General features: G+C 37.2%; 1 protein-coding gene across 1 annotated transcript in view; it reads right to left on the reverse strand.

Moving 5' to 3' along the window:
* The window catches only part of LOC122812918 (SAP30 binding protein), a 1,615,174-nt gene that overhangs the window by 980,650 nt on the left and 613,308 nt on the right, over positions 1 to 21,216 (reverse strand). The window lies entirely within an intron of this gene.

Raw genomic sequence — 21,216 nt, forward strand, 5'->3', positions numbered from 1 at the left:
TGGTTCTTCTTTTTGCACAAATTAAATACAGCTTCCATTTTAAATCATAAGGTTTTCTAGCAATTGTTTTTTTAGGTCACCTGTAAAGCCTGGAGAACATCCTCAGAAAAGTGATACCAAAAGGAACCAAAACTCCTATCACCAAAACAGTTAATTGTAGAGTTTTGGAAATGAGGGTGAATGAGATGGCCCTTGTTGGGAGTGAGGAAGTCCATTTTTTATGACGCAACTTGTGATGATGGTCCCTGGTCAAAACAAGTGATGGGGAGCAAGTATTGTTTGGGCCATAAGGAATTCACCACCAAGATCTTTTAGCTTGTCCTTCATAATTTTATGGAGGACCCTTGGTAATAAAGGTAGGGGAGGAAAAGCATAGAGAAACTTCCCTTTCCAAGAAAAGTCAGCCTTGCATGCATACAGACAAGCATGGATACCTGTAAAAGAACAGGTTTAACTGCCTGCTGTCGGTGGAGGCAAAAAGAACCATCTGAGGAATACCCCACCAAAGAACAATGTCCAGGAAGACCTCCCTGTTCAGCATATATTCCTGAGTGGCTGCCCAGGATCTGCTCAATTTGTGAGTCATGGTGTTCCTTTCTGAAGGAATTTAAACTGCCTGAAGAACAAGACCGTTGCAATAGCAACCTTTCATGCCATCAAGGCTAATCTGCAAAGACAATAAGACTTAGTACTCCCTTACTTATGTACCACATGGTTGTGGTGTTTTCTTTGAATACCCTGAGAGGACTTCTTATATGTTCTTTCCTCTCTTTGCAAGACCAAACCCCCTGGACCATGCCAAGCAAGAAGCAATTTGTGAAAAACTCCTGGCAAGAAGGTAGGGACATGTAAGGATACTCCTGAACTGAGGGAAATCTAACTGATCCACCAAATCACCTCCTTCCTGACACAGGGCAAGAGGTAGCTGGAAGTATAAGGGGTGGCTTTGTTGAAGCCAAACTGACTTGAGACACCACTGTACCTCCCTCATGTGAAGGTCTGGCACGAGGAAGCATACAAATGATTAATGCCATAAATAGTAATGTTCTCAAAAACTCTTCTGCTGAGGTCATCTGCCCAGGGAGAAGGTTCTGAAAGAACTGTCAAGAACAGAAGTTTATCGACTTCCAAGATGGTTGCACATTGAGTAACGGCTTAATTCTAGCTCTCCCAGTGTGAAAACAGAAACTCAGCAGAGAAGGCTAGTAGGCTTGTATTTATGGGTAAATTTCAGTAACTGGCTAGTAAGTGTACTGCCTGGATGTGAGGAAAAAAGAAATGCAGACGAAGAAAAAATCAGCTACAAAAAGTGAGGAAGAAACACTGACTAGGGAAAGTTCTGCAGCTGTCCAGCAAAAAGCAATGCAACCTCTAGACCTGAATTCCAGTAACCTACATAGGTTCATAAGTAGATACTAGGCTATCTGCCCTAGGGCATTTATAAGCCTAGCCAGAGTGTATTTGGCTTCCGCCTCCCTATTAGATTAGCCTACTGTGCCTCTGTAAAGTAGGTCACAGAAGGTACCCTTTTAAGATTAGTTTACTGTGCCTCTGTCTAGCAGGGACACAGGAGAGACCCCAGGGGTGAACTTGCGATTTCCCATCCACGCATCCAAATTTCGCTTGAAGAGGGTCAGTGAGGGGCTATGTCTAACATGAATTGGGATTCTATTCCAGAGTGAGGGGAGCCTTTGGGAAATAAATCTGCCCCTCCAGCATGTCCTATTTATTTTTGTGCTGAGGTTTAGGTCCCTGGAGCGTGTAGCTCTAAGGGACTTGGATTGTTTGAGGTGGAGCATGTCCATTAATTCTGGGTTTGACATGGCTTTGTACGTCAGGCATAGATCGCCTCTGAGTAGGCGGTAAGCAACTGAGTAGAGCTGTAGTTTCTTTAGTCGAGCTGCATAGGACATCTGTTTGTAGCCCATGATCCTCTTGGTGAGGTACTTTTGGGGTCTCTCCAGTTGCTGCAGGTGTCGGGTAAGGTACATCCCAAAAGGGGCATTGTATTCAATTATGGGCCTGATGAGTGAGTAGAGGGGCACAATGACCTCTCGATCTAGATGCAAACCCTTTTGTGATAAGGTGGGCTATATAGAAGGTCTTTTTAACTACTTTGGCAACGTGATTATCAAAGGAGAGACTACTATCTACGATGGTCCCCAAATCTCTAATTACTTCTTCCGTACTTAATGGATTACCACCTATGTGGTAATTTGTGGGCACCTTGTTTTTCCCCAAAGGGGATGACTATGCACTTTTTAGCATTTAGCTTGAGGCCGTGGCTCTGGCACCAAGCATCCGTCTCCGAGACCCTTTTGGAGGATGCTTGTGTCAGCTGGAGATTCGATTATGGCCCCCAGTTTGCAGTCATCTGCGAACTTTGTCAGCCATAATCCCCCCGTGTTATCTTGAACCTCAGAGAAGTATATACCGAACAAGAGAGGTCCCAGAATTGAGCCCTGTGGGATGCCACTTGTAACTGGTTTGGATTCGGACATGGCACCTGCAATTCTGACCATGTGGGTTCTATCTCTTAGCCAGTTTCCAACCCATCTTGTGATATAGGGGTTGATATTTAAGCTTATTTATGATGCCCGAGTGGGGTATTGTGTCGAAGGCTTTTGCGAGGTCCAGGTAGGCTGTGTGGACTACCTTGCCCTCATCGATGGCTTTGGTAGTGGTTTCAAAGAAATCAACTAGGTTTAAGAGGCAAGATCTGCCCTTAAAGCCAAATTGGGTAGAGTCCAGTGTCTGGAGGCTCCCAATGTCTTTGTTTACAAGTTCCATGATAATACGCTCCATAGCTTTACAGACCAGACTAATCAGGCTTATGGGGCGACAGTTTCCGGGGTCCGTTGTGGCACCACCTTTGTGTAGTGGGACCACTGTAGCTGTACGCCATTCTTTGGGTACATATCCTGTAGTAAGGCTAAGTTTGAACAGTGACTTAATGTGAGGGTTCAGTTCTTCTTGGAGCTCGTGTAAGACACAGCTTGGGACACCGTCCGGTCCCATAGATGCTGTGTTTTTTGCTTTGGAGAGGGCAGCTTTCACCTGTGCATCTGTGATGTCAGGGAGGTTACATTCAGTTGGGATAGGCGTTTGCTCCTTTGGGGGGGAAGGGGGGGGAGAAGTTTGCGCTAAATCTGTCTGCCAGGATGTTGGCTATGTCTGTAGGTTGGGTATATTTTGTACAGTTATGCAACAATTCAGAGCATATCTGGGAGTTTCCGCCCATGTTTCTGACATAACCAAAGAAGGCCTTGTGATTATCTTTAGTGTCTAGGGCAATTTTTCTTTCAAAACTGGCCTTTGATGATTTTATGAGGGATCGAAGTTTCTTGCTAATACTGATCAGAGATGCCTTCCCTTTTTGGGATTTTGCTCTGTCATGTAGTAGCTTCCTCCTTCTGTTATATAGCTTATTTATGGCCAGGGTCCACCAGACCGGTCTCCTGTTTTTGGAGGAGTGAGTCTTGGTTTTATTTGGGATAGCACGATCCATGCATTCCTGCAGGTGCTCATAGAATGCATTTGTAAAGGATTCTGCGGATTGGGCTGTATTATCCTCTGGCCCGGGGGCTTTGAAGGATTCCACCTCAGTCTTGAGAAGTGAAAAGTTGGCTTTGGAGAAATTCTTTACAATGATTTCCCTGGCTGGGGGTGGGGACGGGATATGGATGCCCAGGGAAATTTGTTTATGGTCTGATCTTACCAATGACGGGTTTACCTCTGGTGTGGAACATAGAGTCCCCATGTTGGTGATGACCAGGTCCAATATGTTGTTCCCTCTTGTGGGAGTGGTGACCAGTTGTTCCATTGCATTAGAGTTTATAAATTCAAGGAACCGTTAGGTGAGGGTGTTTGGGCTTGAGTAGTTTTCCCAGTCAATGTTTGGGTAGTTGAAGTCTCCCAATAACATAGTGTTTGGAGAGACCTTCATATTCTCCAGTGCTCTCAGGAATGCCAAGTGGGGTTCCTGTAATAGGGAGGGTTGTTCTGTAGCAGGCTACAAACTGAAAGGCAGTTTTGCCCGCTGTTAGTTGCACATGGATGGTTTCCGATGCTTCGTGCAGTGCCACTAACCTGGAGGTGTAGGTATCTTTGATGAATATACATACTCCCCCTCCTTTTGTGCTTCGGTCCGTGTTTTGGGGCCGAAACGCATGGTATGAGTTATAACCTGTTAGTGCTGGGGTGCTCTCAGGAGCCTTGAACCAGGTTTCTGTTACTGCACAGACATCGATTTTCCCCATAGTGAGGAGAGTCTCGAGTGCGTGCACCTTAAGGTTTAGACTTCTGGTATTGAGTAGCATTACCTTTAGTTTTTTTTATCTTTGGGTTGTCTATGGAGGTGGGAGAATAGTAGGATAGAAGACAACAGGAGGATATAAGACAAATGCACACAGACCTGATTAAAATAAACCAAACAGTGATGGAGTATCTCAACACAAACAAAAGGCTGGAAAAATGGAAGAAGCTTAAACAAATATTCAGATGAGGTGACAAAGCTGCAAAAATCAGAGGTTGAAATGAAGAAAAGGCTGGATGAATATGAGACTGCTCAGGAAGCTGTGTTTAAAAAAATAATAGAGTTAGAGGGCAGAGCACGCAGGGAAAACCTGAGATTTACAGCTATACCACAGAAGCTGGAAGGAACAGACTGCATTAATTTTATTCAAGCACAAATGAACAACTGGACTGGTATTCCACAGCAGGAGTTGTTAATTGAAAGGGCACATGTCTATGCTCCTGGCTATCAGAAGGCAACCTAGACCTTTAATAGTTCAGATGTAATCTTACCAGCAGAAGGAGTTGATCTTGACAAAACCGTGGCAGAAGGACAAAGTACTAAAAGTGGGAGACAGCAGTGTTTGTGGAGAATGATTACTCATTGTACACCAAGCAGAAGAGAGAAGCAAATTTATTCCTCTACTCAGGGAATGTCGAGACGCATGCGTAAGATTTAAACTGCCGTACCCAGCTGTCTTCAAAGTATTCTTATCTGGAGCGTCAAAAATCATTTTTGATTAAGTACATCCTGAGGAGGAAATAAAACAGTTTTTCCAACAAATAGGGAGCTATGAAACAGAAAAAAGATTCTGTTTCTTGTTCTTCTGATAATAAAGACCACATCAAACTGTACCTGTGAAACCGTTTTCAGTATTTCAATGGAAAATGTTGGTAGTAAATGAAGGGAGCCCGAGAGCCGATTAGAAGAACTGAAAGTATGCTGGAAATGAAGCAGTGACAGGATTTGGGAGATGGAGATAAACCGTAATAAAACCAACAACATAATTGGGATTACAATGCAATAAACGTGTGTGAAACATGACAGAACAGGAAAACCTGGAAATATTTGACTTTTTCAGAATTTGTTGGACTTTTGGGGGACTCCAAAGCACGAGGGAGAAAGTTAAGTAAAAAAAAATCTTATTAGCACTATTTTTGGGGTGTATGGTTTTCTTTGCATGCTATAAATTTACGTTTTCATTTATTTAAGTGCATGGGAACTGTAAATAGGTGCTGCTGTATTTGTTTTCTTTGCTTTCTCCCTTTTCTTTCTTGCTGTTCAGTTTTAAGAAATGTAGGCAATGCAATGGGGAAAAAGCCGGGGTTAAACAGCATGACAAAAAAAAAATGAATGTGCTGTCTTCTCATCGTATGAGGAAATGACTGTATTAAGGACATTTAAGTAACAGGTTTTAAGAGTATGCAAGTAAACAAAAATGAATACTGAATACTATGATGCTTTTTTATAGGAAAAACATCTATACACAGAAGCAATTCGGCAGAGGATATTCATGTTTCCATGGAGACAATCTGATAAAAGGAAAATGGCTGCCTGGCTCATGTCTTGATGGAGGCAATCTGAAAAAGAGATATTGGCTATAGGCTGGTGGAGAGTGAGTGGCTGAAAGGGGAAAAAAGAAAATGAGACGAGAAACTGGCTAGGACATAATGTTCTCTGAAAGTATTCAGGGGTCTTCCCAGCTGGGAGAGCTATAAAGAAAAGGCAAAATCAAGTAGCACTTTGTGGAAGCACAAGCTGTACCATTCATCTTAGCATGTTTAACCTTTTTCTTAGGTTAACTCAAGTCTACGAGTGTGGCTGCCAGTTTGGGACTTTTGTTCATATTAGGAGGGTAAAACTTAAGTATTGGAAGATGTACATAGTTTAGTGTTTTAGTATTAAATATAGGTTTTACTGGGGGTGCTTTTGTTTTGAGGGCTTTCGATAAAACAAAAAAATTGTAAGTTGTGACATAAGCTCAAATGGATATGAGAATAAACAACTGTATAAAAGTTCAACCAGTCAAACAGTGTATGCATGTAACACAAAAACTGGAACTAGACATTTAACGTAAAATATGAGAATAATAACTTTTTAATGTGGTGATGCCTCCTGTAATGTCTTTAAATATCAATGGTCTCAAAGATAGAGTAGTGAACTATATTAAAAATGTAGAGTACAAATAGCTATGTTACAGGAGACATACTTGGAAAGAAGTGAACATGTGAATTTGATAAAGAAGAGTTTTCAGGATGGTTATTCAGCAGAATATCTGGGGCAAAAGAGGAGAGGAATACTTATATTAATTGCAATAGCAACAGAAGACAATATAAAACACAATAATGGAAGATTTATAGCATTAAGGGGCTATTGGCAAGGGAGAAGGATTATGCTGGCATGTATTTATATTCCACTGAAAACTGCTATAATGGAGAGCTTAAGAAAATTCTGAGAGAAATAATCAGCTTTCGGCAAGGAATATTACTTATAGGTGGAGATTGGAATTTGATTAAGTGAAGATGTGTCTGGGGGGCCCAGAAAGGAAAATACAACAAAGGAGGGTAGATTTTAAAAGAAATTAATGAAAACATGTGGCATGGAAGATGTGAATTCAGTACTAGGAGTTTGGAATGAATTTATATTTTATTCTCCAAGACAGAAAAAATGGGCTAGGCTAGACAGAATATACATTTTGCAGGAACGTGCATTTAATTGAAGGTCTTGATAAGCACCCACCAACTATTTCAGATTATGCGCCAATAATAACTAAAACACAAATACAGGGCAATTAAATAAAACATGAGACACTGGTGCTTTCCCACCTATTTGTTGAAAAGAGACAAATTTAAAGAATGGGCAGTGGAAATTATTCAGGAGCTATTTGAGAAGACAGAAATTTCTTCTGAAAATATAGCTAGGGGGATGAGAAAAAATTGAGAGCTTAAAAATAGGGTGGAAATAAAAGAAAGGGAGATATGGTTAAGAAGTAACAAGAATTACTTAGAGGGACTGACAACTGTTGAAGTATTGCAAAACGGGGAATTTCTCAGAAAAAGACGAGTAGCAACTGCAGAATGCTATATAGAAAATAAGGAATTACCTCGATAATATGAATGAGGTTAAAAAGATTGCTGTTAAGCAACTTTTTTGATAATAACCCTAGAGCACAAAAACTTTTAGAAGACTCGGGCAACAGAAAACAAAAAGGGCCGTCACCAAGCTTAGGGAGCCTATAACAAGGAAGATAATAAATAACAGATCCTATAAAGTATTGGAAATACTTTGAATATTCTATGAAAGTCTGTATGAAGTGGATAAATACAGAAATCAAGAAAAGGCACAAATGGAAACATTTACAGAATAATTAAATATGCTTAGGCTAAAGGTAAAGGAGGCTGAATTACTAATAGGACAGTAGGAGATGAGATAAAATGGTGATGTATAACCAATCTACCGGAAAGTCCCCAGTAATAGATTTTTTTTCTGTGGTGGTTTGAAAACTAGGAGGGAAAAAACTGATAAATATCTGGAAGGTTTTGTTTAACAGTATTTTAAGAGGAATAGAAGTTATCAACATCCTGGATGAAAGGGTAGGGAGCTGTAAAACCTAAAGAGGGAGCCAGCTTCATACAAGCCCATTTCAATACGAAATCATGATTATAAAATGTTTAAGTCTATAATGTCAAAAGTGATGCCATAATTGATAGATATGGATCAATGTGGTTTTGTGGAGGGGAGAAAAACATTTGACAACATTAACAGAACAGTGATGATCCAGAGGGAAGAAGAATGTAAGAAAATACCACTGTTGTTGGTAGGTCTTGATGCAGAGTTAAGCATATGACAGAGTGGGCTGGGACTAAGAGCAGAGCAACGGAAGCACTTGCATTCCCTGAAAAACATAAGTTGATTAGGAGGATACATGAGGAATCGGAGGTGAAAATTAAGGTGGGTGGTGTCCTCTCTGATAATCTCTGCTTGAAGAGAGGAACTAAGCAGGAGTGTCCTCTCTCCCTTTTGTTGTTTGCATTATATGTAGAACCACTGGCAAAGAAAATAAGGGACTCAGAAATTCAAGGATATAATTGGCATGGTAGTCGAGAGCTTTTATGCTAACTTACAAAGAGTGATTTGCAAGTCATGTGAAAACACCTTTGCTACCACAAAATCAGCTGAAATCACATTTCTTGCATTTGTGTTACTTATAAAGTCTCTTAACATAAGGTGGTGTCAAAGAGTTGGCCACAACTGAAAAATGTTTAAGCAGATGCAAAGAATAATAATTTCTAGCCGCACTATGGTTGGTAGTATATAGAAAATTATGATTGGGACTCTTATAATAACCTAGTTGTTTATGTGCTTGAGATATGGATGTCAAGAAATTTACCTAAAGGACATAGTGAAGTGAAGTTTGGTGAATGTTGCCATCCAAAAAAAAAATCTGCCATCAAGTTCTTTGCAACTCTCAAATGTATTAACCCTACTTGTTTTTACAAACTATATTGTATGTATTTTTTTCTTTGTAATCTTTATTTGCATTCTGTAACCTATATTGTATTATACTGTTCTTGGAGCTTTATTCTGTAACCTATATTGTATTATACTGTTCTTGGAGCTTTTCTCCCTGGGCCTCCACTGAAAATGGGCACTTCACGGCCCAGTGGACTTCCCCGGTAATCAAACTGAAATAAATAAATATAAATAAATAAATGTCAAGAACACAGTTAGTTACAACTGAAAAAACAATCAAATCTAATTATTTGTAGTACATTGCATTTCAGCTGCTTCAATGTACTACAAGTTATAGTGAGAAAAGTGTAGGATCTTTTGCTTTACAGCTATGAAAGCAATAAAACCAGAGGTGCTAGTGATTTAACAAAAAGACTGTCCCATCTGACAAAACATCAGCAGTAGAAGATGATAAATCAGCTTTAAAAGCTGTTAGATACTTCACTCTCTCATACATATAAAAAGATAATGGGCAAAAAGAAATGTCCAATAACTTTGGAAGCCATTTGTTCTTAAGAGGGACCCTATGTTTTTGCTTGTTGTCTTTTTTTGCAACACTAACTATATTGCCACCTTTCAAATAAAAGATTTCACATCCTGCATTTTTGTGTCTGTTTTTTATATATAACTGGTACTACATGGAGCAGATAAAGTTCTATGCACTACAAAGAATTATGACAGAGTTTCAGGAGTCATAACCCTTTCTAAGCATTTTTAACACAAGTGTCAAGATTCAACACTCAAGCTTCACTCTCAAGATGAACTGCTTGGCATCCATGTGATAAGAGACCTGATCACAATCCTCTGTTATGCATCTCTCTGATGTCGGTGGCTAATCCCACCTACCCCCCAATTCTCAATGGAAATAGGGCTCAACTCTACCCATATAAATTATTCTACTAGAATGAAAATATTTCTGACACTAAAAGCCACAGATCCAGGAATTTGAGTTACTCCTCTTTGCAAATGGATTGGATGAGAAATCTGAGAAATCTGAAAAGCTACAATGTGCATCAGTCCTGCATGTTGGTAGAAAGGTACTTAAATTGTTCTTTTCTTGAAGAGGTAAAAAATAAAACAGTAGTATTTAAAAAAAATCAATAGTGACTGTCCACCCATAAAGAGTTTGCCATTTATCAGAAATGGATTCTTTAAACAGAGAGAGATCATAGATTTCAGATGCTTATACTACTACACTGAAAAGTCAAAGATAATTTCATGAGCTTCATGATTCTCTAACAGGAGGCACGATAACTTAACCTGAGGTACAAGGGAGGATGAAACAAAATGCAAACTATTAAATTACACTGGACCCTTTCAATAGCTGGGAAAATCCAGAGATTAAATGAAATGAATGTTTCTGAGGATGTCAGTAGATGACGAAAGCGCTTAACCATAGTTTTAACTTTTGCTTGTAGTAGACTAAAGAAGCACTCCACGGCTGGCACACCACGAACAGTTTATTATACAGATAACTGGTTAGCGCTTTCACGTTCAATTACAACGTTTCTTCAGACCTCAAAAAATAAAATCCCATCATGCCTTTATATACTTTTTTTAAAAAACTCATTAATCAATTAACAATGATGATAATTAATTACAGTTAAGTGCAAAATGTAGATAATGTATATAGAGTTGTAATAAATTTAAACCTCAGCAGAATTGAATAAAAACACAACTGTAAATATAAATATAGATGTAAATATTAACTTTATGCATCAAAACACTTTATCACCTATATAAATAGATAAAAAGTGAAGATATATAAAAAACCCCTAAAAAAACTATGTATCATAATTTAATAATTAAAAATTACATTTCAAAAACATTAAATATAAAATATGCATGATGTATTATAAAAACCATATGGGATGAAATTATCCATTCACTACCTAGTACATATAGAGGGACTAAAACACATGAACAATATTGTTTCCATAGGAAATAAAATGTATGTCTTATGTATATATCGGCCTAACCCAAATTCTGATCATTAAATTGAATAATTATTATAATATATATTTTTTATCCTATCAATATCATAAGTGTATTTGCACATATAAATTAAAACTCAGACTTCAAGTAAATCAAATTAATGTTTGTATGACTTGGCCATGAGGAATGGTTTCAATGAAATTTTTTCATTGAGGCCATGTCCCTTGTGTGCTTGGAGTCTGATGATCCATTTGTTCTCCTTTTCTTCGGTGTAGTTTTTGATGTTGCCTAACCTGTCAGTTCTCATAATTAATTCCAACGCCATAAACTTAAATCTATGTGTTGTTCCTTTCATAATGACATGTTTCGCTAGAGCATTATTTTCATTTTCTTTATTAATGGCGTAAATATGCTCTCTAACTCTTTCACGTAGGGTTCTGTTTGTTTTCCCTATGTAAAATGAGGAACAACTTTGACATATTGCTATGTATATGAGGTCCCTACTTCTGCAGTCTGCATATTTATCAAAACTAATTTTCCTTCCATTATCGGGATGTATAAATTCATTCCCATTCAGCATGAAACTGCATTGATTGCAGTTTCTGCAGGCAAAGGTTCCCTTCCTTATTGACTGTGGAAAATTCTCATTATTGTGATCATTGTGCTCATAGCAAAGTATTCTTTTTAAGGATTTCATGTTTTTATAAGTAATGTTAGGCCTGTCACCAGCTATTTCCTTGATTCGATCATCTATCATGAGTAATGGCCAATTCTTATTTATTATTTCCTTTATTTGATTGTTTTTGTTAGTATATGGTATCACTAACCGTGTATGCATATTTTTTGTAGTCTCATTTGAACTCCCCTTTGTTCTGTTCTTATGCCTATGTAGGTAAGGTTTTCCTTTCCCTTTTCTGAGTCCATCATTTTCAGTGATGACTTTTTCAACCTTGGTTTTGTCATATCCCCTCATTATAAAGTTCTCCTTTAATGTATTTTGTTGTTCCTTGTACCTCATTTCATCAGTCACCAGTCTGGAAATTCGTAGTGACTGGTTCTTGACTATATTGGGAAAGATGTGTGTAGGATGCATGCTTTCTTTGTGTAGTAGATTGTTCCTCCAACACTCCTTTCTGTACAAATCTGTGTCTATTCTCATTCCAGTCTTGGTAATCCGTACATCTAAAAAATCAATACTATTAGTCGATGAAGTATATTCAAAGTTCAGAAAATCTGTTGTTCCATTAATGTAAATGACAAATTCACTTAACATGTCCATAGTGTCATCCCAGATAAGAAAAACGTCATCTACGAAACGTTTGTAAAATTTTATGTGCTCTGAATATGGATTATTTCTCTGTATGTAGGTCTCCTCCCAGTAAGCCATCACTAAATTGGCATATGAGTTGGCTACTGGGGTTCCCATTGCTGTTCCTTTGTTCTGTAAATAATATCTCCCATTGTATGTGAAAACATTATTTTCTAAGATTATTTCTAGTAACATCATGTACCTTATCACTAGATTACTTGGGGTATCCTTTTGAATGAGGAGTAATCTAACATAGTCTATCCCTGTGCTATTGGGAATGCATGTGAAAAGGGATGTAACATCTAGTGTTACCAAGATGTCTTTCTCAATGTTAGTGTTATTTTCAATGTATTCTGCATATTCATATAGAAATTCCTCAGTATCCTTTAATATAGATGTAATTCCATTTAGCATAGGTTTAAGCTGTTTTTCTAAATAAATAGAGAGAGGCTCTGTGGCCCACCCCCTCCCTGAGACAATAGGTCTCATGGGTGGATCATACAGGTTTTTATGCACTTTTGGTAACCCTCTATAGGTGGGTATCACAGGTTCTTTGACCAAGAAATACACGTATAAATCATTGTCAATTATACCACATAATAACATATCATATAACATTTCTTGTATATTTCTTATTACTTTGTTTAGGGACACACCGTTTAAAGTTTCATATGTATCCTTTTCATCTAGCAACTCATTCATTTTTTCAACATACATATCCTTGTCCATTATTACTACTGAACCACCCTTATCTGCTTGTCTAATAATAATGTCATTATTCAGTTGTAATTTCTTCATTGCTTCATTTTCATCTTTGCTTAGATTGTAGTATTCTAACCTGTCATGTTTAGCATAGCTATTCATTAAATCATTCTCACATGACTTTTCAAAAGCTTCTACAATATAGTTAGATGGTGGTATAAGTGTAGAAGGTTTCTTATAAACATTATTATATAAATGTACATTTTTATCATCACTGCCATAGAGCAATTTAAGATTCAAATTCCTAGTGAACATTTTTATGTCTACTATGATATCAGCGACATCAGCATATTTGGATGGGATAAAGGATAAGCCTTTATTCAATAGAGAGCTCTCAGTCTTGTTTAAGGCATACCTTGAAATATTGATGATCAGTCCTTCTGTGTCGGACGGAGTACCTTCTTCTGGAACTCGTGTATTTCTTCGGAGCCTTTCCGTTTTTTGGTATTCATGGGTTTCTGCCAAATTCTCCGTTCGGTATTCTTTATAGGGTAAGGAAAAGAATGTTCCCCCTCTATCTCAAACAAAGCATCATCCTGTAAAGATATGCATCCATTTGTGACGGTTCTGTTCCTGTTGTTTCCACTAAATGAGTGCTGTAGAGTTCCGTTTGTTGTGCACACTATCGCTTAAGAACCCTACGTGAAAGAGTTAGAGAGCATATTTACGCCATTAATAAAGAAAATGAAAATAATGCTCTAGCGAAACATGTCATTATGAAAGGCACAACACATAGATTTAAGTTTATGGCGTTGGAATTAATTATGAGAACTGACAGGTTAGGCAACATCAAAAACTACACCGAAGAAAAGGAGAACAAATGGATCATCAGACTCCAAGCACACAAGGGACATGGCCTCAATGAAAAAATTTCATTGAAACCATTCCTCATGGCCAAGTCATACAAACATTAATTTGATTTACTTGAAGTCTGAGTTTTAATTTATATGTGCAAATACACTTATGATATTGATAGGATAAAAAATATATATTATAATAATTATTCAATTTAATGATCAGAATTTGGGTTAGGCCGATATATACATAAGACATACATTTTATTTCCTATGGAAACAATATTGTTCATGTGTTTTAGTCCCTCTATATGTACTAGGTAGTGAATGGATAATTTCATCCCATATGGTTTTTATAATACATCATGCATATTTTATATTTAATGTTTTTGAAATGTAATTTTTAATTATTAAATTATGATACATAGTTTTTTTAGGGTTTTTTTATATATCTTCACTTTTTATCTATTTATATAGGTGATAAAGTGTTTTGATGCATAAAGTTAATATTTACATCTATATTTATATTTACAGTTGTGTTTTTATTCAATTCTGCTGAGGTTTAAATTTATTACAACTCTATATACATTATCTACATTTTGCACTTAACTGTAATTATCATCATTGTTAATTGATTAATGAGTTTTTTAAAAAAAGTATATAAAGGCATGATGGGATTTTATTTTTTGAGGTCTGAAGAAACGTTGTAATTGAACGTGAAAGCGCTAACCAGTTATCTGTATAATAAACTGTTCGTGGTGTGCCAGCCGTGGAGTGCTTCTTTAGTCTACTACAAGCTATTGCCATTTTTTCTCGAGAAGCACCTTGCCTGATAACACTTGTGTGTTTTTTTGATAGTTTTAACTTTGGCAATAAAGGCTCGTTGCGAGCTTTGGGAAACCTGGTCTTTCCAATAATTCAACAATACACACAACACACAGAAAAAGCATCACTTAATTATTCCATTTGGTTCATGTCTGAACTTATTTCTGTTTGCCTTTCTTTCCTTCATTTGCCTTGTAATCTATTACACCATGAAGGCTACTAAGAGTGGCAGAGTAATTAGGTTAGGTCACTTATTCCAACTACACAGCCATTAAGAAAATGATGACACTTAAGACATATTTAAATGTCACTGTTATCAAGTCAGATTGCCTGCATTACACCTCAGATAAAGTGTAGCCTGAAGTCTGAACAAATTTTCAGATACAAACAACTCACACCATTTATTTACAAATTAGTTCCTTCCCTTTAATCAAACTCTAAGTGTCACAAAGAAAGATAATATTTTCATCTTACTCTATCAGTATTTGATTTTACATTTTTTCTACACACTGTTTTCTGTGAAAGTTCAAGTTTCTTCCGGTATTTTGTTACAGCATTTTTGCATTGCATACAGTGTTTTCTTGAGACAAACCAGTAAGCTGGAGAATACAGATTAACATCAGAGACGCAATTAATTACAACATTAAAATATGTGAATGCAACACAAACTATCTCAGCCCAAATAATAGCTACTAATCACAGCAGTCAGATTTCATAGTTCAGCACTGAACTACAATTGTTACTTTGAAGAGAACAATCAACTCAGCTACATTTTCAAGCCTGTCATTCAAACATTCCTTAAACTGCTGCAGCACAAATGGCTACTAATGAAAATTGAAGGAAGCAAAGCAATTAAAAATGCAGGTTGATGCTGACAGTCAAATGTAGGCAGTCACAGTACAGTTCTAAGCTAATGAGACAGAAAACCAAAGTAAATGATCCTCACATAACTGTCCCTCAATGACATCAGTACTGTAAAACAAAATCATGCTACCCATGGCAGCCCCTTTTAGGGGATTATGACTTGCAACAATTTTTTTTCCAGCTTTTGTGTGTCCCTCCTATAAAAGAGAGCATTAGCCACTGCTTACGGTTTCAAAGATGGGCAAAAGATAAATGCTATTTTTTCATTAGTAGAAGTAAAAAAGGGATTCTTAAAGATAATTAGGATCTTTGTTCATAACATTTAATACATTTATTTAGTTTGCTCGCCAAGGTATTAAATTGGTCACAACAGGCCATTTGTAGGCACCTTGGTAAATTAGAAATAAATAGATTTCTTACTTTTCCATTTGGCATCTCATCTGCATCAGAGGTGTTCCAAGAGTTGCTGCACGAGTAACCAAAATACTGGAAGGTCTTATAATCATAACTGGTGATCTATTAGGTGTGATCAGGAAAAAGAGCACTACTAGAAACTAATATGGCAACTGAAAAGATTAAGGAAAAATAATGTCTACATTTCTAATGAAATAACTGAAATGTAAAATGAAAGTGATGAATCTGAAATAAGGAAGTCATATAATATCAAAGGGGCAGAAACATAATCCAGAAAACATCCAAGATGTGTAAGTTCACTGACAGAATTTTGAAAAGTACCACCAACTCACCTCTAAAGCTACTACTTAGTTCCTAAAAAATGCAGAAGAAATTGACCAGTTGTACATTATGGAATGCAGGATAGACAGAAGAGACTTCTTATGTCACCAGAAGATCAAGTAGATTACAAACTTACCAAATGTAACACTTTTATAAATCACTGATAAAACTCCAGTTACATCACATGTCTCTCATCATAAGCATTTAACATACTTAAACTACTGTTAAGTAGCTAAGTGGAACTGTAGAGCAAAATGTTCTTATCAAAAGACTGCATTACAGCTATTCCTCAAAGGCTGCTGCCTTAGAAAATTACTGTACAGCACAAAGATCAAGGCTATGAAGATAAAAGATTGATGACATCAATGGAAATGAAAATGTGAAGCATTTAGCACAGACAAGCTGTTAAATTCTGGGAAGTTGATATCTTACCTATGTCCGGGATTCAAACCTACCTTCTGGTTAGTGCTTACTTGTAATATCTTTGCTCGACAGATCTGATGCAGTATAACTAGAAATAAAAATTAAATCCTGGGATCCAGCAAAACCAAAAACTTTTAGGAACTATTCTAAGGTTAACCTCTCTCTACTAAGCAACACCTTGGCTAAATTCCAAGCCCCCATACCCAAAAACACCACAGCATTTGCTGAACTATTTACATACATGTAAAGCTGTACCTAGTCGTATTAAGAATAAAACAAAATCAAAAGACAAACCACCCTGGTGTAATCACAATATCAATCGGTTATACAACGAAAGAAAAAATAATAATGGTCAAGAATAGGAGGAATAAAGCCATACACACACTAAAAGCCCCATGACCAATCTAAACGGGCAGCTAAGAGGGTTAATTAATACTTCAGAGGCTGGATGCAGTGCTCAGGAATCACCACACAGTTTATTAAAACCAAAAACAGAAATAAGCTCTTTCGTCTCTCACAAATCAATGATACTTCATCAGATAAACACTCCATCATACAACACACCTTATATAAGAACAAGTCACATGATATTAGAAGTGCTAATTGATCTAATTAAATGATCAGTGAAATCTTAAAACCACATATAAACATAATACAATAAATACAATTTAATACATTAAATATTCATAACCACAAGAACTAATTTTTGAAAAACTAAAAGATTAATGGCTAAAAATCAAAAGTTAATAACATTACCTAACTTGAATTTTTAGCTTCCGCAGACATCCAATAGATGCCATTGCCAAATCGTATAATCCGGCCACCCAATTGCATTAGTGTAAAATCCAATATAATTCACGCCTCTCTAGATGTAGTGACCAAGGCCTGCCCCTCACATTACTTTCTACTTTTTTCAATAACAATGAATTTAAAATTCTGCCCTGGGTGGTCCATGATATATTTATACAATGCATTTGTCATTTTTTTTTCTTTTGGATCATAATTGTGCTCATATGTTCTATCCCTAAGTCTTCTTTTTTTTTTTAATACAGTATGCAGAGCACTCTTGACAAAGGACTCCATATACAATTCGAATGGTACTGCAGTTGTACTTGCCCTTGATCTTAAAATGGTCACAATTAATTTCAAAAAGTTCATCCACATCAGTGTATTTACAAAGTGCGCAATTACCTCATTGTCTCATATACACTCCCCATTTTCTCTTAACTACATGTCCCTGTGACCCCCTGCACTGGCCCTGTAATCAAGGAGTCTCAATCCTCACCACTGGCAACAGTGAGGGACATAAACAATGAGAGGATAACAAGTACACACACAGTAAAGTACAATTTCCCTTAAGAGCACACAGAGACCACAGTCAGTCTGGGGTTTGTTTCCCCTCTTTCACCAGATCAACAGTAAGACTCCCCACTGCCACAGCTATAGGGTTAAGATCTCAGCAGAGTGGCCAAACTAAGACCTCCAGCACCCTCTCTGCCCAACCAGTGTTTCGTACCCCTGCCCAAGTAGCTGACAAACACACACACACTTTGAGATTTGATTTATATACAAATGCGCACACACATACACCTGGGGAAGGCTGGCACAGGTTTACTAGCTATGCCCCCTTCTGCTCAGACTAGAAGGTAGCACCAGCTGCCACCAGCCACCCTTATTTATCAGCTACTATTATAAAGCCCTTACAAAGGGTGTCCAAATCCTACTGTGTAATGTTACTAATAATCCAAATGGTAGTACTGACCAATACTTGCAAGGCTATTTAGGAGTGGCCTGTGCAGTGTCACCAAATACACATGCAAGTACTCCAAGAACTTAAATATGTCTCACAAAGATCAGCCAAAAAGACAGGTTTAAATATATTTAATAATAAATAATAAAAGAACATGACAATACTCAGAAAACAAACACAGTTACTTCAGAGTTCAAAATCACAGGAAATATTTTAAAACACTGCAGGACAGTTTTTCACCCACTTTACTTTTAACATCCCAATCTTTATTCTTGATGCTCCAGTTTTTAAAAATAATCTGTTTAATTAAATTGCTATCAACAGCAAAAGTAGTAAATAAAATATAGCCTACAATTCTCATTTTTCAAATTAACATTCGTAGTCTGTTCAGACTGAGATACTGTACCAGAATTCTAGGCAGTTAGAAGAGGTAAAAAATAAATAATTTTTACGTCTCTTTGCAATCACCTCACTGATGAGTTTATCTACAAATGTTGTAGGATAACATCTCCTAAGAAACATAGTAGAGTGAGATTTATTAAAAACTAAGAAATCTTCAAACAAGGATGTCATGCGTGCTGCTCTCACAAACTGTCCTTTCACAACTGATTTTTTCGGTGATATAGGAAGGAAGATGGCAAAATGTAAAAAGCTATTGGAGCAAGTGGATTTCCTATAGATTTTAGACATGAACCTTAACATGTTTCTTAGGAGAGGTTAAGTCAAAAATATAGTGGGAAAAAATTATGACATATAGGAGGGGTACCATCTTTAAAAGCTTGTTAGAACATACAGTTAAGAGAAAATGTAATTTATATACAAGAAAATGTGATAATTGCACGCTTTGTAAATATACTGATGTGGGTGAACATTTTGAAATTAATGGTGACCATTTTAAAATCAAGGGCAAGTACAACTGCAATACCACTGGCAATGTTTATAGAGCCCTTTATCAAGAGTGCTTTGCATATTGTATTGGAAAAACCAAAAGAAGACTTGGGGATAGAATGTATGAGCACAACTATAAGATCCCAAAGACAAAAAAATGACAAATGCATTGTACAAACATATTGTGGACTACCTAAGTCACAATTTTAAATTATTTTTTTTTTTACTGAAAAAGTAGAACATAATAGGAGAGGTAGGTCTTGGGCATTACATCTAGAGAGGCGTGAATTATATTGGATTTTATACTTTAATGCACTAGCCTGGTTTAAATGAGCTAGCATCTACTGCATGTCTGCTGAAGCTAAAAGCTCAAGTTAGGCAATGTTATTAACTTACGGTTTTAGCCATTAAGCTGTATTAGTTTAAAAAAATAGTTCTTGTGGTTGTGAATATTTGAGGTATCAAAATGTATTTATTGTATTATATTTATATGTGGTTTTAAGATTTTTTTTTTTGCTGATCATTTAATTAGATCAATTGGGGCTTCTAGTATTGTGACACTTTTTCTTATACAAGGTGTGTTATATGATTGAGTGTTTATCTGATGAAGTTTCATACTGATTTGTGACAGACAAAAGCACTCATTTCTATTTTGGTTTTAATAAACTGTGTGGTGATTCCTGAGTATTACACATCCAGGCATTTGTTTTTTTCACTAGTTTGTCTTGTTCTGCCATTTAACACTTCAAAGGCTAAATTTGAAGAAAAATAGCTTCTCAGGCAAGGGACAACCACAAAGCTTTCTACAGATCTGTCTGTAACCTTAGAGGAAATACACAACAATGCATAGAATTTATTGCAAATGGCATCACCCACATTGAACCAGAGGACATTGCCAACCTACTGGTTTGACAGGCTCAGCTCAAATTTCTCCCCTCACTCCCCCTGATAGTCCAAAGGAAATTCCACATACCACAATCCCCCCAACCATCACTAGGGGAACAGGTCATCAATGCACTTTCCAAGGCCAAAAGCACTGCATCGATGAGCCCCAGCATCAACTCAGGACGTTTAATAAATAGCATGAAACATGACCTCTCTGGCCCACTTGAATCACTTCTCCACTGCAGCCCTCAGTCAAGTTTTGTGCCCAAGGAATGGAAGAAGGCTACAAATATTTCCTCTGCACAAAGTAAGTCCAACCACTGATCTGGGTAACTACAGACCCATAAGTCTTTCGAGCCTCATATGTAAGGCCATAGAAAGAATCATCTTAGACATGATAAAAAAGGATACAAGTAACCTGCAAACACTGGACTCATCACAAGTTGGCTTTGTTAAAGGAAGGTCATGCATAATAAATCTGGTGAACTTCCTTGAGAGGGTCACTAAAGTAGTGGATGAAGGCAAGACTGTGCATGCAGCTTACCTACTCCTGGCCAGGGCTTTTGATACAATACCCAACTCAAGCAGTACAGATAAGCTCACTAACTTAGGTACAAACCCTTTTATCACCCATTGGATAGCCAATTGGCTCAATGACAGAACCAAAGGTTGTCAAAAGAGGTGAGGCCACCTCCACCAACAGTCCAGTCACTAGTGAAGTCCTCCAGGGCTCAATACTGGGCCTGCTCCTTTTTGGCATCTATTTCTCTGAAATGGAAGCAACTACTGTAGGTTTGTGTCTGACTAGGTTTGCAGATGATTGCTGGAGGTTATCATAGATTCCACTGCAGACACTAGCATTCTTCAAGAAGGTCCATCTCTTACTAACCAATGGTGTCAAAGCCATGATCTTAAAAATCAATGTTAAGAAATGCATAATTGTACCCTTTGGAAGTCATCCATCCCAGCTAATTACCATGCTGATAACACGCCCCTAGGAGTCGACCCAGAGGTCAAGGATCTGGGTAAGCACATAAACAGTAGCCTTACCTTCGACCATCATGTGGCCACAGTGGTGAGGAAATCCTTTATGGTCCACAACTTATAAGTAAGAGGATGGCACCTATGCTCAAAGAGGTCATTATCCCACTGTATATAACCAAAAATACACCGAGGTACCACATAACAGCGTCTTTAATAACAAAAAAATAAATAAGAACAGTGGTGAGCGCTTTCGCAA

The sequence above is a fragment of the Protopterus annectens genome, chromosome 10.part0 (assembly GCF_019279795.1).
Source record: "Protopterus annectens isolate FY-2018-M chromosome 10.part0, PAN1.0, whole genome shotgun sequence".
In the NCBI taxonomy this organism is placed as follows: Eukaryota; Metazoa; Chordata; order Ceratodontiformes; family Protopteridae; genus Protopterus; species Protopterus annectens.